Genomic DNA, 17,789 nt, shown 5'->3' with positions numbered 1-17,789 from the left:
ATGAATATATATCATAAAAACATCGATTTTTCCAACAATAAAGTGGAATATAATTCAATTTAATTACGAATTTATCAAAGTAAAAGCCGAGAGATAATTTTTGGAAAAACGTTGTGTGCGGTATAGTTGTTTAGATCACCAGACTATTTGCAAATTAAAATAGAATGTATGGTTGCCTTATACATTGGTGTTATGTACCAAACAAAAAGTAAATATACAATTAAAATGTCTAAGCTAAAAATAAATTAATGGTCATTGAATCGACAGGAAAATTAAAGCAAGAATTAAATTAATCAATAATATTATTATTCCATTAACGTAAAGCAAAAAAAAAAACACTGTAACCATGATATTATGATTAATCAAATGTAAGGACGTCAAAACTAAAATTTGATTTACTCTTAACGCCATAAATTATAAAATTCATATAAATAAATAACCATGATTTAAATTTAAAATATGGTAGCATTTTTTATAAAAATGAATAATTGATAAGATTGACTGTTAGATATGTAGCTTGGTTAATTATGGCATAGGTAGTCAAAATGTTATTCTATCAATTTTTTTTAAATACAAGTTAAACCTTTGGCATAGTTACGGAATTATTTATACTACATACATAGTTTACTAGTGTAGGTATCAAGAAAAAGTAAAGTATTATTATAATTATTAGTAAAAAAGGTAAAATTTATTTATAATTCTTACAACATCAACTAAGTATAAAACTTGGTTTCGTAGACACGACCACTAAACAGCGATCGGTAGTCAACACACACTGCAAACTGCATCTATCATATTATTAATCTTGTTATGAGGGTCCAAATACATCGTAATACAATATTATGACCGGATTGCAGCTTGTGGCTCGCCACACTGCCATTCCTCAGGATTCCTTTTTCAAACTCACGCGCGTACGGGATACTTGCACATCCGAGCAACAAATCACTATGTCAAAACCGTTCCTGAAACGAACTGGTCTGCAATTTATCTATTGCAATTTGTCAAAATGTTTTGTACATAGTTGTAGTATGCGCGTAAAATCAATTTTTTTTTATATATTATTAAGTATATGATATAATTGCATTAAAAGTGTTTTAATTTTTGTGCTCTACGGTCTGTACAAGTCAACATTATGTATTTAATGTAAAGTTTAGTTAATCTAATGCCGTTAAAATTGGCCATTGTACTCACAGTGTAACAGTTATATCAAGAGTTATAGGTCACCACGGTTGTTTCTGGAACTAAAACCCGCCCGATGTATTTACTTTCCCCGTTACTACATTCTACGCGCTCACAGTTAAATGTGTGATCAATATTGTATGACGTTTTAATAACATTAAAATGCCTAAACCTTTAAAAAAGCAGACGAGGATCATTGTTTCGAATATAGTGAAGTATTGTGAGGAGGAGAAATAGAAAAGAAAGCTTTTCATTCCTCTCAATTTTGCCAAAGATAAAGTATCTACTATGACAAATGCAAATAAATAACATATTCAAATTGAAGACTTAATATAGTATGGTCTATATATTCATCAATACAGTTTACAATACAATATAGTAGACACGTACTTGAAACATTATTTCAAATAAGTAATAATAATTTTACTTACTAGAAGTAAACTATTAACATAATTAAAATGTTGAAATACTCTTGCGTTTCTTAAGAGTATTATTGATTCGAGAATATAATGTATATTATATTACAAGTTTAGTTTGTTTTCATCGTACCTACATTATACCTACTAACTTGTATAAAAGTATCACTATACCACGTAAATGCTGACTCTCTTGTAAATTAACACGATTAGTTAGGAAAATGAAATCCCTGAATTTAAGCTGATTAAACAATACATACAGCATAAATTAATTAAGTCGTTGCCTAGACTTAGGCAAGTCAACATTGATTTATATCAAATACAAGAAATAGTATCTCAAGACTGCTTGTTGAATGTTTTCAGCATACTGGAGTTATCGCCGAATTTGATTATTCATACACGTTCGAAAGGGCTTATAATACAATGGATTAGGCCCCCAATAATTTCACTTAAGTCTATTTGAGTGTTTTTCTCCTAACTGTGGTTGTGTGATCAATACAATGTACCTACATATATATGGGTTATTAATAATTGAATGTGCATAATGTCCATTTTGACAGTTCTTTCAGCAGTATAAAGAGATATTTGCTAACATTAATTTGATAATATTAATAAAGCCTGAATATACATTATATTTCGACTATTTATTTAAATAATTGATCCATGTATTATCATATTATGGTAAGTATAATATAATACCGTGAAGACATTCTTGAATTTTACAAAAGAAGTTTTAACTTTATGTAAAAATATCTCAGGATCTATTTTAATGGACTTGATCCATAATTATTTTGAACTACCCATATTATAGATCCCTCAGATACTTGCTCAATATAAAAATCTTAAATAGATTGGAGTTCGAATATAAATATATCTTTTACAGTTAATCAGGTAATTTAAAGTATGAGCAATAAAGTAAAATATCTTCGGGACATTTTGTAATACTTATTCAACTGAATTTTTTCAAATTTCATCGATATAAAACTGCTCCAATTTTATTTAATAAATAAAATTAGTAAATTAAATTTACACGAGTAGATCGTCATAAAGATTCTTAAAGCTTATGTACTTATAACAAAATACCAGTACCGAATGGTGGCGGTAGGCTATTAAGATCCCCCATAAATACTAAATAGTGCACATTGACCTTTGTCAGTCATACATATTTGTTTTCATTGAAATAAGACTACAATTTAAAAATGGTGTTGGTTAGTTTTTCAAATTTAATTAAACCCCGCAAAACCAAGCTATAATAGATAAAAGTCATTAAATACTCATCTATACATAAAAAATCTAAAATTATGTAATTAAATCATATATTTTTGGATATTTTATAGATTTGGAATAATATTTTTTGTATATTATAGTTTGGCTTAAGCAGAGCTTAAGGAATTAAAAAAAATGATCCAATAATATTAAATTTGTAATATGTATTCTTAATACAACGAAAACAAATAAGTATGAATGAAGAAGTGTGTATAATTTTGTCGTATCGCCCAAAGTATATGGTTTAGTTTAGGCAGGGTTTAATTGATTTTTAAAAACTAACCAACACCATCTGTAAATTGTAGTCTTAGTGTAATAAAAACAAATACGTATGACTAAAAAAGTTTAATGTGCATTATTTATAGCGGATCTTAAAAGCCTCAATAAAATACTCAATGTTAATAAACTATAATAATATTATAAAGATACTTACTTATTTTTACTTGTAGCTAGGTACAATAATTGAAGTATAATTCATAAAATATAATATTTTTTTTAATCAACCCAAGCGAGGCTATCTATATTCAATCAGATATCTTATTTGTTTACTGAATGAGATTAAAAAAAACTGAAATATTATTGTTTATTATTAGGATTTATTAAAATACTTAATACGCTTATTATTTCTTTTTTGTAAAGTTTGACAGCTTCAAGCAGGTTTCTTCACTTTTTCCGGTCCTCGGCTCTCATTTTTCAGTCGTCCACAAAAGTTGTGGTCTTTTCGCATTAAGTTTTTATGTATGTCAAGCGTTTTGTCAGTGCTTATTCATCCATACGTCTAATGTGATCAACCTATCGCAAATGTTGGCTTGTGATAAATCTGCCGGCGTCAGGATCACCAAAGAGCTTAGAGAGCTTATTATTACAGCGACGTCGCCATATTATGTCATCCTCGTAGATTTGGTCAGAATTATATCTTTCACAATATGCGCTCAAATACCCGTAGCTTCTGAGAATTACTGATAGTTAATCTCGACGTATGTAGGGATTGCAACACCGGTATTTTAAAACCGGGATTTCAGTAGATATTTATCAATAACGAAATACCGGTCATACGAAAAATCGATCATACCGATATTTTTTGTATTCAAATTTTTTTTAAATTTATTTTACATAAATTGAACATTGCAAATTATTAATTTTAGACGTTTAAAAACAAAGAAAGAAGAAATATTATTAAAATAGTAAAGGTATATAAAAAAAGAAATATAGCAATTTTAAACAGTAGAAATTGTAAATATAAATATTATAAATTAGATACACCCAATGAGGTAAGTAGACTCTATTTTAAGAATTTATAAAACAGTGTTCACGAATAGATAATCATCCTCACGTATGTGGAATATCTCAATTTTCAAAATGATTTAGTTAAATATAGCTGTTATTGCTCTCCCAATTGGCATTACTATTGGCAGGTTAGTTTTGCACCTTGAGAGAACAAAGACCCGATTTATAAGATAGTTAAAAATGCTAAGGTATTAAAAAAGCAGAAACCGATTATTCGTATATTTAAATTAACATAACAAAATTATCAATCACTATAAAATTATTGACGGACGACGCAATAGTGACTAGTAAGTAGTACGTTTCGATTTTTGGAACAAAACTGCATTGTGGTTATTTCGCCTCAATGCTCTTCATCAGTCAGTATTTTTTTATATTTTTACTATACACCAATAATATCTAAATTGATGGTAGATACTTCTGTTTTCTGTATTTTTACAACGTTTTTCTTAGGTCGTATTCTTATTTGTCCGGTGGTTGTTTAACCGGTACAATTCTTGCAATCGATTTTAACCTACCTTCCCGACTAGCTTGACATTTGAAACTTTTAGAATATATCAGAACACGATGCCAATGCATTTTTTAATACTTTTAGCCATCTTTAAGCAGAATTGAATTAATTTTCAGTTAATTCTGTTTTGTATGTAAAGTTATTTTGACACCATTATTGGTTGGTAGGGGTCTGGGGTCCTAGCAACAAAATTATTAATATATACGTGCGTTACTATGGAAATCAATATGACATGTCAAGTACAAATTTTTTTGATCGTTTACGCAAGTCAAGTCAAGTTTATATGGTTCAACAGAATTTAAAAACATTGTAAGTATATAAAAAGTCTTTTTATTTTGTAATTATTTGTTTATGTAGTTCTGAAGTAGCTATCTTAAGATTAGAACCATTTAGCGGCAGCCTTTGGTAAATATAATTGCACAATATTCACGCATTTCGGCTGATCATTAGAATATGATAGTACAACATCTATGCGTTTACCCATCTTTAAGTAGAATTGAATTCATTTTTAGTTAATTCTGCTTTGTATGGAAAGTTATTTCAGAAAAATCCGTAAAAAGTAAAAGACTATTATTGGCTGCTAAAGAGGTGGTCCTAGTAACTAAATTATTAATATATACGTGTGTTACTATGGAAATCAAATTGAAATGTCAAAATGACAATTCAGTATTCTATATTTGTTTGTTTGTTTGTTTTTTATTTACTTCATATCAAGTTATCAAGTTTGAGCATATTAATTCAAAAAAAAAAATTATCTTGCAATTATTTATACTTTTGCTATACACTAATAATATCTATATTGATTGGTAGATACTTCTATTTTCTGTATTTTTATATTTAACACCGGTATTAATACTCGTATTCAATAAGGCATATTATGTACCCGGTGCCCTGGTTTGTAGTCTCCTTTGAAGCAAAGTGAGCTTAAGCTGATACTGAGGCTAAGAACTGAACACACAATGGGTAAAAGATTTGATATCGTCATGAGAAGAAGCGATTCTTAGCTCTGCGATAAATGTGATGTTTTGGAGGACATTGTCCATATAGCAGTAAAATGCACTAAATATGAATAACACAGAGTACAGCTGCGAATTGCGGATATCTTTGAAAATGTCGATGAATTATTAAAAGGTGCCCTGGCGGTGGGTAAAACCGAACAGCCTAGTATAATTGTAAAGTTCTTTAACATAATTGGAGTAAGGGCCTGATCGGCAAATCCTCTTCCAGATGAGAAGAGGCGATATGACAGCGAGTCGCAGTCATAGCCTCGGTAAAATCATAAAAAAAGACATATGTATCGATATTAATTCTTAATAGTGTTGTACGTATGCAGTTCATCGTGGGACACTAATTCGTGCGCCGCAGTACGTGAAACATGAGTTCGTGTAACATTTCATCAAATGACGAGTTCTTCGTTGATCATTTCACCGTGGAATACATTTGTACGTATCTTACAAAATGCGGCGATAGTTTTTAAATAGTACTATTCCAATTAGATTAACCCTAACCTAACCTAACCTACCCATAAAATTTGCCACATGTTGTAGCATACGTACAAATATACTCCACGGTGAAATGTTCAACGAAGAACTCGTAATTTGATTAAATGTTACACGAACTCATGATCCACGTACTGCGGCGCACGAATAAGTGTCCTGCGGTGAACTGTTTACGTACAAATTTCCGGATACGAGCTAGAGTAAGGTATCTACATATTATAACATTAAATACTATGCTTATATTTAATAATTACCTCCACTTCCTCTTCATTATTTACTTATTATAATTGATAAAAATGGCTCAAATATAACGGTTCTAAAACCCGACGATCTTCGATCAGTAACTTCATTTATTATATTCTACAGTTCATACCTACTTTTAAGGACCATTATTACAGCTTAGGCTATGGAGACTTTCTCTTGGTTTCTCCGGTGACTTATTTTACGAGTACTACGTACAATATGGCTAAATAATAATTGAAGTATTAGTTCCATCCATAATAATATTGTCAAGTGCATAATAAACCTCCCTTAATAGAGGCGGTTCATTGATGCGCTAAAATTTCTGGGAAACACAAAGCACCATTCTCCGGCACTGCAGTTCAAAGGCGTATAGTCGTATATTAATATTCATTGCCATTATACAACTTTGTGATGTATGTAGATAACTAAGCAACGTACTCGTAATTAACTATGATAAAACCCATTGCCGACTCAAGTAGAAAGCCGATACATTCACAACGACTGGTCCTACTTTTTCCGCCCCTCCCGTTGTTGTCTATAAATGACCTGTCATTAATCTATAGAGTGCTCATACTGACGCGTCTGTCGTGTTCACATAGGGAATGGTTTGATTTGGATAGATGAGTTACATGATAAATAATACACTAGCATTAACAAACCTTCTACAAATGTAATGCATAGATCAATGTTACATAATTTTTGGAAATCGATATTACCACCGGTTTTTGTGTGAAGGACTAGTCTGAGTTTGACAGTTGATGAATAACAGAAATGTTTATTATTTATAAATAACACTGATAGTTCATATATTTAATTTGAGAGTTTTTTTATTATTCAATTTGAAACGAGAAAGGGCGAATCAATATGTTAAGCAATCTGGGATCTGATTTTGACAGCTGAACAGTGGACCACTCGTTGCTTGTGCAAAAATATATGTTCAGGCTTTATTAATCTAAAGATGGCGCTGTAAAACCTTACTGATGAAACGGTAAATATCAAAATGTACTATAGACAAAAATATATAATAATACTAATAATGTTATTTATTTCAACTATATTATCTTTCCACCGGTAATAATAGTAAAAAAATATTTCATTCACTAGTATTGTGATAGGGTATAGAATAAAATATAGAAATATACATTTCTGAGAAAGAACTCTCACCAAAGAGGTACCTTAAGAGTCTTAATCCATGCCAGTGTTTTTATCTGCTACATAGATTGCAGAAAGTTCCCTAGAGAAGATATTCACAGCGCTAAACATTTTTCGGTTCATCGCTACTGTGAAACAGATCCTTCGAAGGTTTTTATATATTTTGGACAAATTTGTGAAGAGATGTCACGCGATTGGACTTTTATAATTTTTTATACACTCATGTGTGTATAGAAAAGATAATAAAATAGCGACATCTTAATTTGTATTCCTTTTCGAAAATTTATTAAGTGAGTTAAGCCATATTGCTGAATGTATAATGTTGTAAACTTCAGTTAGGCTATTACTTCAGTCTCGCTGTGTCACGCTTGATTTCGAATCGAAAAATTTGTAATTATAACGGCACTAGTGGTGTAATGGAGAGCATTTTGCTAAGGTTTAGTATGGGTTTATTATATTATGTGCATACAATATAGATTCATTCTGATAAAAAAATAAATTTAATAATATTAAACAAGTATTTATTTCATCTAAAATAAGTGTGTACGAACCTGAGAACAGGATGTGCAAATATTTCCCTGGTATATTACTATAGTGCAAAAACATCTTCTTGATTACGTGTTAAAACTGTGAACTAACATGCTCCGCCCATTTTTAACCGCACTTTTTAAACTAACTAGGCTACGTGTTAAAACATTTTAACTAATAAGCTCCTCCCATTTAGTAAACGACAGCGCCTGGAAGTGTAGCCAAGAAGATGTTTTCACACAGTAGATGCCATATTTTTCGAAAGCTTAAATGTAATATTGGAATGTTTGGAAAACCTCGAATATTGTACGTATCGTTCTTGAAAGTGACGAATAAAGCTATCTAGACTTAACATCTTAATTAACTATTTATGATAGAAACAAAGCTAGATGAAAATGTAGCGTCTTGCTCAAGTCAATCAAGACAGAGTCCATCGAAAGCCTCGGTAGAAGCCACACGCATTACACACTCACGCACAAGAGTCTAAATTAATATCTGTATTTAATCAAATCTAATATCAAATATTATGTTCACACGTGTTTCACTAATAACTCAATTAACTCAATTACAACTAATCCTAAAGAATCATAACCGGCCTACCGACAATAGGCATCTCGAGTAGGACCACTCTACTGTATTCTTTTATTATGTAGATATTACGTTAAGATGATTGATCTTACACATTAATTACATATAATATGTAGGTATATATTACATTATATAGTTGAAAACAATATTAGTAAGGATGTTCAAAATTATTTTTCCTCAGTTCCTATAACTTCATATATAATATCATCACTCACCAGTGATACAGTTTTATTATTACTAGTGGTATATGTCCACTAAAGGATTTGCACTTTCACTACATCCGCTATATATGATACCGCGCACTAATGCAATATTTAAGATACATTATAAGAAAAGGAAAGGTATATCGACGACAGCCTTTGGTTTTTCAAGAAACTGTTTATGAAACATAGTTTTTTTTATTAATAACGTTCTAAGAAGACCCATGTTTCGAGTATCACATCGCTCGCAAATATTAACGTCATGATTTAAATTTAAAGATTATGAACCATTAACATCTGACACAAAAACCTCTCTGAAAAATGTTACTTACTTTATCGTAGGATTTTATATTATAATATAATATTAGATTAGCATTACTGACATCGAATATTTTTAATATATTTGAATATGTACAACATCTTAATTTTAAAGTAGAACTGAAATAAATATATATTTATCCACAATAATATGTGTCGCTGGATTTCAAAATAAGCCAAGTCCATCTTTAGGTATTTTTGATTTTTTTGTGAATTATTGAAGAACTACTGCTCTCTAACATTTCTGCATTATTGAAATGTGGAATTTATTAATTTTAAATATTCTATAATCGAAATAATATAAACTTTCACCCTTGTGACTATGTACTTAAGAAAACAAAAAGCTGTTTTTCTCCTATTCATCCATTATGGACTTGGCTGATTTTGAAACCTAGTGACACATATCTTCGGGTAATTTTAAAATAATAATTTTACAATTAGTGAGTTAAAATTTCGATAGAAAATAATTTTAGTATTCAAAAATCTGGCGCGCTTTTGGTAAATTTAAGTACGCCACTGTATAATATAATCATGGTATAACTATTATATTATAATATTATCTTTCTTAATATTTTGGTTGTTAACCTGCCTAATGAAATCATTCAAGTTGTTAATATAAAAAGTTCTTCCAGTAAAATCATGTTTCAGTAAATTACGTATTATTGCTTTACTTTTCAGTGTGTTATTCTGGATATACTTGATTGTATTATGTGAACCAATCGCGTGATGAAAACTATCAAGCTAAATAAAATTGATTATAAAAGTACAGCAGTGTTCATAACAGTTTGTTCACTGTGCGTTGATTAGTGCTAAAAATATGAGCAAATTATTATAATAGCAACTTCAAAGCTCGTGCCAAAGCTTTCCCTGAATTAACCTATTATTATTTTTAATCGAGATTTTGGTCGAATAATATATTTTTATAGTTTTATTTGTTTACGTAAATCAGCATTTCTTAGAGTTTTGGTTGAGTTAATGATAAAATCAGTACCGAAATAGAAAATAATACAGCGTTTTTCCTGCTGTACTTAAAATGGTGTTCTTAAAACGTAGGTAAATGTAAAATATGTGTTAAAAATGATATAAAAACTAAATTATTGCTATAAAAATTAAATATTTTTGCTAGGTACGTTTATTTCATCAAACTATAAATTCATTGATCTTTACCGACGTCAATATATCAAGTTAGAAATTTCCTAGTTGTTCTAGCATTTCGGTGGTTAATTTTAATATATTGCTGGTTATGTATAGATAAACGCGTCTTCATTATTTTTCTGGATTGACCGAATGACAGAATATGTAGACGTTCTCAATAGAATGGGAAAAGACCGAAAAGTTCTGCATATTACCACAACCAGAAAACTACAGTACTTCGATCACATAATGAAGAGACAATGGAACAGCATTCCCTAACTTGTCATCCAAGGAAATAAATTGAGAACAAAGCCACGTTTCGTGGCTTTAGAACCTTCGTGACTGGTTCTTCGTGATGAAACAAAGGTCTTCCTGGAGTTAGTCGACCTCTGTTACGGGGTGACATGATAAAAAGAATAGCATTTTCAAGTTCAGATAGGTACTGCCGCCAGATTGACTTAGACCCGCTTAGTGTGAATTGATTTTTTTTACAGCGCTATAAAAATGACCTATTACTTACATCGGTGTATCTGTTGTTGACTATAAAATATTCAAATTTCGATTTAAAATTAAACATAGCTAGATAGATATATTTCTTGTTTCACATTGAGTTTTGTTAGATATTTATTTTTTAGCCTCGTCACGCACATTCAATAATAGCTGTTTAAAAAGACTGAGTTGACGTGGTACAGGGTGTTGATCGGTGATTAGTTGTTTGGTTAGTCGTAGGAAACTTCAAAACATATTATCCGATTTCAACTCTATGTTTAATGTCTGCAAAAAGGGAAGGGCAGTAGACTGCGTTAAACTGTTGTTACGTCAAAATATCTACCAATGTCTATCATTGTAGTCGTGAATTAAAATTGGCTTGAATTATCAACAAACAAAAAAAACTGTGGCATTCCAGGGTACTGAGGTACACACTTTAAAAACATCTGCTTAATGCTGATATATATTATATATGTTTAAAAAAAAACATATATGGCGGTCTTCGTAGTTCAGTGCATAAGGCGTTGGCCTTTCGATGCCTGGTGAGGTCACAATATAATATTTACGTGACTATCTCCTGGCATTGGTGTTTGTAATTGTTCCCTGTACATATCCACTGTAGAAAGGAAAAAGGACTTAATCCACATAAATCAAGTTTTACAGGAGGCACATAAACGTTTTTGTTATGGTTTTCGGACAAGTTAATATACAAAAAAGACATAACCTTAAAGTACATGATAATTTATAATTTGGTTTTTATATTCCTAATCTGATATCAATTATTGGGATAATCAAAAAAAAACGAAAAATATGATGGTTAAGTCGTTTTTCCCACTTCATTTCTTTCTTTTTCTTCAATTGATAGCTAAATTTAGATAATAAATTGGCGTTTGAAGCTTACATCTTTTGGACATGGCGTGTATTTAGTTGTGTACAACGTCATTATCCAATAAAACCTATTTTTAAAAAACTGAAGGTTACGTCCTTTTTCCATTCTACAGTCGATATTATATTACTATTCCTACTCCTATTTTACTACACTAATTTAATTAGTTCCAGTTGTAATTCTAAAAATAATATATTATGTAGTACCGTTGTATAATAATATGTAAATAAATTTGAAAAAAATGTAAATTAAGCTTGTAATTGTAATGTAAGTTAAGCTTTAATTTTCAATGATGTGCAAACATAATAATAACAATTTAACGGTTATGAATGGAAATTATGGATACTAATTATTATTCAATAATAGTATAATTTATTAATAAAAAAGTATACCTAGAAATGAGCTGATAATATAACAGGACTTCAAAATATATCAATGGTGATAACAATTTATTCACCATATTATAATATTTTTTAAATACAGACACAATAATGTTCATGAACTTGTTATAAATAGAAGTAATAGAATAGAACATAATTTATTATTTTCAAAGAGAATATCATTTTGAAACATTTCAAGTAGTCACGCATCTCTATTCCACTGAGAATAATGTGTAGCTTAAATTGAATCATTCTCTCATAATAATGATATCAAATTTTTATAGAAATTTCAGTATATCATTTTGGAAAAAGCTACCTATTCTAATCTAGTTAGACTGAATGAAAAGCTCCAAATTGTGAACATTATGATACGTCATGGGTATGAATGATGAATGAGTAACATTTTTGTTGACATTTATATTTTAAGTAGATGTAGTCAATAATTAATGTCGTATATTAAAAACCATTTGCCGTAATTCAAATAAGGGCTTAAAAAATCTAATACTTGCCCGATTACCGAAAACAAAATTCGTATTATTATCAAATCAATGGGAAAATTTGCTTTGAATTGGCATACAATAATTGGAACGGAGACGGAAATACGACAATCAGATATAGATATGATTTATACATAGGGATTCTAATACCGAATTAAAATATGAATACCGGTATTTCCTAGTGAATATTAATATATATTATATATTTATTTAAAATTTATTATTTTATAGCATGTGTCATTGCTGGTCACTAAGGATGATGAAAGGCCACAGATGTAAACTAGACATCGCGTAATCCTACAAAAAATTACAGCCCTGTTAAGCTTTTTATGTTAATTGATACATTTTGTTTCTAATTCCAATATCGATTAAATTGGTATTTTCTGATTTTTAAAAGCGGTATTTCGGTATCGAAAAATACTAGGATACCAGCATTGCAATCTCTATTTATACGTGAGTTCATACATTGTATAGTCCATATGGTTGGGACAGTCTTAAATAGATGGGTCATGTATCATAAAATAGACGAGTCACGCATGAAAAAAATTTAGAAGATCTCGTGCGAGATAAAGATAGTGTCGAATTAGATTTAACTACTTTACACATCTAAAACTAGAGGTAACCCGCTTTGGGTAGACCCGCGTGGAGTCGGCTCATAAAAATACTACAAAATAAACAAATTAACTGTTTAGTTCTCTTGTTTGTTGTTTTTCCTAGAGAAATAATTTCCTAGAAATGAAAAAAAGCTGTAGTTTATTTTCTGGTAATTGCGGGTTTTGATCACCACCTTCTCATTTATTACCGAGAACTAATGGCGCTTTCAATGAAAAATATGACTACGCTATTAATCATCCCCTAAGTGGTTAAACTAATAATAAAACACAGCGAGTACTAAAGCACTTTGAATAACGGGTAGATTTTGTTTCAGCCCGTAATTATTATTATTACTAATTCAAATGAAAATGCCGAGTGATATAAACAAACAAGGCCAACAACGCTATCAGCTGTTGATTCAAAAGTATGCCACTTAAAAAAATGCCTGCTTACATTTTATCGTTCAAACGAAATTCAAACAACTGACGAGATCACTTAAATACGATTTTCCTGCTCTACTATACTATAAGTAAATATATTTATAAGTTTACATTGAAATTTACTTCACGCAGATTTTTGATAATTTTACTGTTCACTCAGCAGCAAAAACAGATGAATGACTCCTTGTTACACATAATTTTTACCGTAGCGAAAATTAAAACTTGACTATGGATATGTTATTTAATACATAACAATTAAAATTAAATTCCTATTATTGAAAATATATATTTTTATAATCCTTTAAAAAAAATCCTACTAGAAAAATATCACCATTCATTGTCCAGATGAGTGCTCTTATAATTTAAACTATCGATTCACCAATGAAAATTATTTATTTATACTATCTGGGATTCTTTAAATATTTATGAGGGCGAAGTCTTAAAAATATGATAATTTAGAAAGCAGAAAAAATGTTACAAAGCTAATGATCAAATAATTATATGTGATTTGTTGCGGAACAATTTATAACAAGTTTTCACTTTTGTGCTCAAAATTGTATAGTATGCCAAGATTCTCAATAAAAATCTTTTTATATAAATCCAAACGTAGAGAAAGTTTTTTATACAGTGAAATAGTATTATTTAGCATTAGATAAACAATCATGAAAAGTTGCAAATAACAGTATCAACCTTATACTTAAAAGTATTTATAACAGAGCGTTAAAACCTAATTCATTTTTCAATGAGCCAACCAAAACTTACTTACTACTAATTCGATAAAAATATTTTGGAATCACTACCAAGTTTGTTTATTATATTATATTAAATTAAAATAAATAATTATTGATTGAGGAATATTACTTATTTATATTATTACAAAATATTAATTAATTTAAAGATAACATTACAATAACACCATATAGAAATGTATACAAGAAATTTGGATGCGTCATTTTGTATCACCTAGATAGTTTTCATTTAACATCCTTGTCGGTAAGGATGTATATAAAAAGTCGTTTTAATATTCGTAATTTGTATTGCAGTGACTATATTGAAAAGTTTCATATTTCTCTTTCAGCGTCTGAAAATTTCAGGCAGTCTCAGGTCTCAGAATTTACGAATTTGAGTCAGTCTCGTACATACCGTGCTCGGTGACGGACGCGTAACTCTCCCTCTCTCTCTCGAATAAGATCAATCGTGTTGGACAATATTATTGTTTACCTGCTTCCAGAAATACTTGAAGCGAAGTGTTGATATTTATTCATTTTGCTGTACCTGTGTAGAAACACTGCAAAAATACAGGTATGTTGTTTTTTTATCATAAAAAAATAATGTACTATATTGTTTTTATTCGTTTTGAAACATTTACTTAGAATTAAAATTAAACTTAAGTGTACATACATAAAAAAACATATTGAATAAATATATGCAATATAATATATTTTATATTTTAATGATTTTAATGCTGATTGGTGCAGTATTTATATACATTTCATATTATATTTTGTTTTAAATTTTGGTAATTGTACCGCAGAGGTGGACACGAGCTTTTATATATATATATATATATATATATATTACTAAAACAGTTTATTCCGTGTAGACAATTATAATAAATACTTTTTTCTGTCGGCGCATCGCCTTTTTGATAAAATAATCGTTAATTAAAAATTTGAAATTTTCATACATTTTGACACACCATTATCACAAACTAAGATTATATTTTATAGATTATATTATATTATATGACACCCACGGTGGCCGCGTGGCTTAAGCGTCGAACTATCACGCCATGGGTCTCAGGTTAAAATCCTGGGTCCGACAAGTACACATATAAGTAAACTGTTTTTCAATTTGTGTGTGAGTCAGGGTATGTACTTAATAGGTTGAACAGGTGGTTGACATCCATTTCTCGTAAAAAACAAAACCCTGTTAATACACACCTCTACTCTATGGAAGCCCATATGATCCTATTAGGAGATTCCTATCGGAAAAAAAGATATCAGGTAATATTAGACTGGGGTGGGTTAGATTAGATTAGGTTATTTTAGGTTAGGTTAGGTTTGGTTTGATCTAAAAAGAAATTTGTAAAATCTCATGTCCACCTCTGCGGCACACTTACCTAAATTTTATTAAAGCATATTATTATGTAGGTACCTTTTGTAAGCGTCATATTATTGTTAGAACTTATACAAAACCTCTGTCTAAAATAAACAGTTTTATTGTGTGGCTAAATAGATATATGCATGCATAATTTTCATTATCCACCTTAACAAAACAACGATCGTTTATATTCACATTATTATTCCCGCTATGCACAATTTATTATTAAGAATAGCGACCGAGTTTAAACCTATGGCTCGCATAGATCGACCCCTTATCTGTAAAATTCACATATTATATTTTTCCAATGTATAAGAGTTGTCGAAGTATGAATCAAATGGGTTGAGCGAATAGTTAGAAAATTTAGATAATAAATATTTCTTTGAGAGGCGTTCTAGATTCATACTGGCATGTAGTGCTAAGGATAAATAAATTATATTTGGTTTCGAAAGAACGTCGCGTGTGTTGGAAATCAAAGCGCGATACCGGTTATTTTGTTTATATTTGCAGACCGCAGTTTTCGCAAAATTGATAAAAGTCAGTCCTTGAAACGGTTTCAGTGTTATGGCGATAGATAAACAAAATAATATCGTTTAAAATATAATAAAGTATTGAGGTATTCAATGGATAATATACACGGCTTAAAAATGTAGCATTTTTATTTTATATGCATTTGGAACAAATTTTCATTGAAACGCACTTGCACCGATAACAAATTGCATTGCAGGTAGGTACTATGCATTATCGATTGATGCACTTACTAATCACAGAAAAAAAATCCAAAAACATGCAACTGGTCATTGGTGTAATGTATAATTTAGATTGATTGGTAAGTAGTTATATTGGTAGTTAAATCAGTAAAGCGCATCCACATCTTTATTATATAAGGCATGTTTCAATAATATCATAATTATATTTTATTATTATTCCAAATTATGACATCCTAGTGAAATTATATCAATAAGTATTAAATATAGTTTGGAATTGGATTTATGTCATACTGTCACATACTGTGACATAAATTTCAACAAAATCACCACAAACTTATGGTAGTATATGACCACATGCGCTATTACATAAATACTTTATATCGATGTTAATTTTGGATAGCATACGACAGATAAGTAAATTGATGGGAGAGGATTGCACATAACGTAACCTATCCGATATTTTATAATTTTTTTTAAATAAATATAAAGGATAATAAGGCTTCAAAATTATATAAATAGATTATCTACAACGTTTAAGGATTGTCCAGGATCATGCTTTGAAAATACCATAAAAGCTCCATTTTGACCTACGCGGCGCACGTACCCCCTAAGAGATGATAAGAGTATATTATTATACTTAGATATTTAAAAAAATCTGTCATATATGATATAATATATTATTCAGTTAAAAGCAAAAATATATTATTCATAATTATTATTATAGAGTTGTCTTATGACAGTGTTTATGGTATTTTGGTCTTTTTTATTAGCTTTTTACATAACCTCTATGTAAGAGGTAAGTATGGAAAAAAGAGAAACGCGAAAATGAAATATACGTATGCCTCAAAAAATTGTATACATTAAAAATGTAAATATGTTAAATTACCTGGAGCAATTAATATGAACTCGGGTCCACTAGAAACGAGATAAACGGCTTTACTCCCAAATAAAGTTTTATAAAAGTAATCTCATTTCATATTTAAAAAATAAGTACAAGTCTGTTAACTAAAAACCAAATAGGTATTTTTTACCATGTCTGATGGTCTGATGTCTGTGGAGGTTTATATTAAGAGATTTTATTTTCACGAGAAATGGATGAATGAATGAAATTTGATGAGAAATGGAATGGAGCAACTTACTCAATCTATTAGGTCTATAATACTCTGAGTCATACACAAATTGAAAAAAAAATATGTGTACTTGCCAGACATAGGATTCGAACCTGGGACTCACGACGTCATAGGCCGACGCTTAAGCTGCGCAGTTATTGTGGGTGTATTATTTAGAAAATTAAAATTTATTCTGTAAGATTTATACTTTTAAGTTATTATTATTATTAACTATAAATTTAGTAAAAAAAAGATACCAATGT

General features: G+C 29.7%; 1 protein-coding gene across 1 annotated transcript in view; it reads left to right on the top strand.

Moving 5' to 3' along the window:
- The first annotated feature begins 14,733 nt into the window (after positions 1-14,733).
- The window catches only part of LOC147067301 (serine/threonine-protein kinase 32A), a 286,899-nt gene continuing 283,843 nt past the window's right edge, over positions 14,734-17,789 (top strand). The window contains exon 1 of the mRNA XM_085953722.1: positions 14,734-14,906. The gene's annotated coding sequence lies outside the window, so the exon portion shown is untranslated. The remainder of the gene's footprint in view (positions 14,907-17,789) is intronic.

The sequence above is a fragment of the Rhyacophila brunnea genome, unplaced genomic scaffold (assembly GCF_057557595.1).
Source record: "Rhyacophila brunnea isolate RB1 unplaced genomic scaffold, BYU_Rbru_1.0 scaffold_4, whole genome shotgun sequence".
NCBI classification, from domain to species: Eukaryota; Metazoa; Arthropoda; class Insecta; order Trichoptera; family Rhyacophilidae; genus Rhyacophila; species Rhyacophila brunnea.
This window is presented reverse-complemented; position numbering and strand designations above follow the sequence as displayed.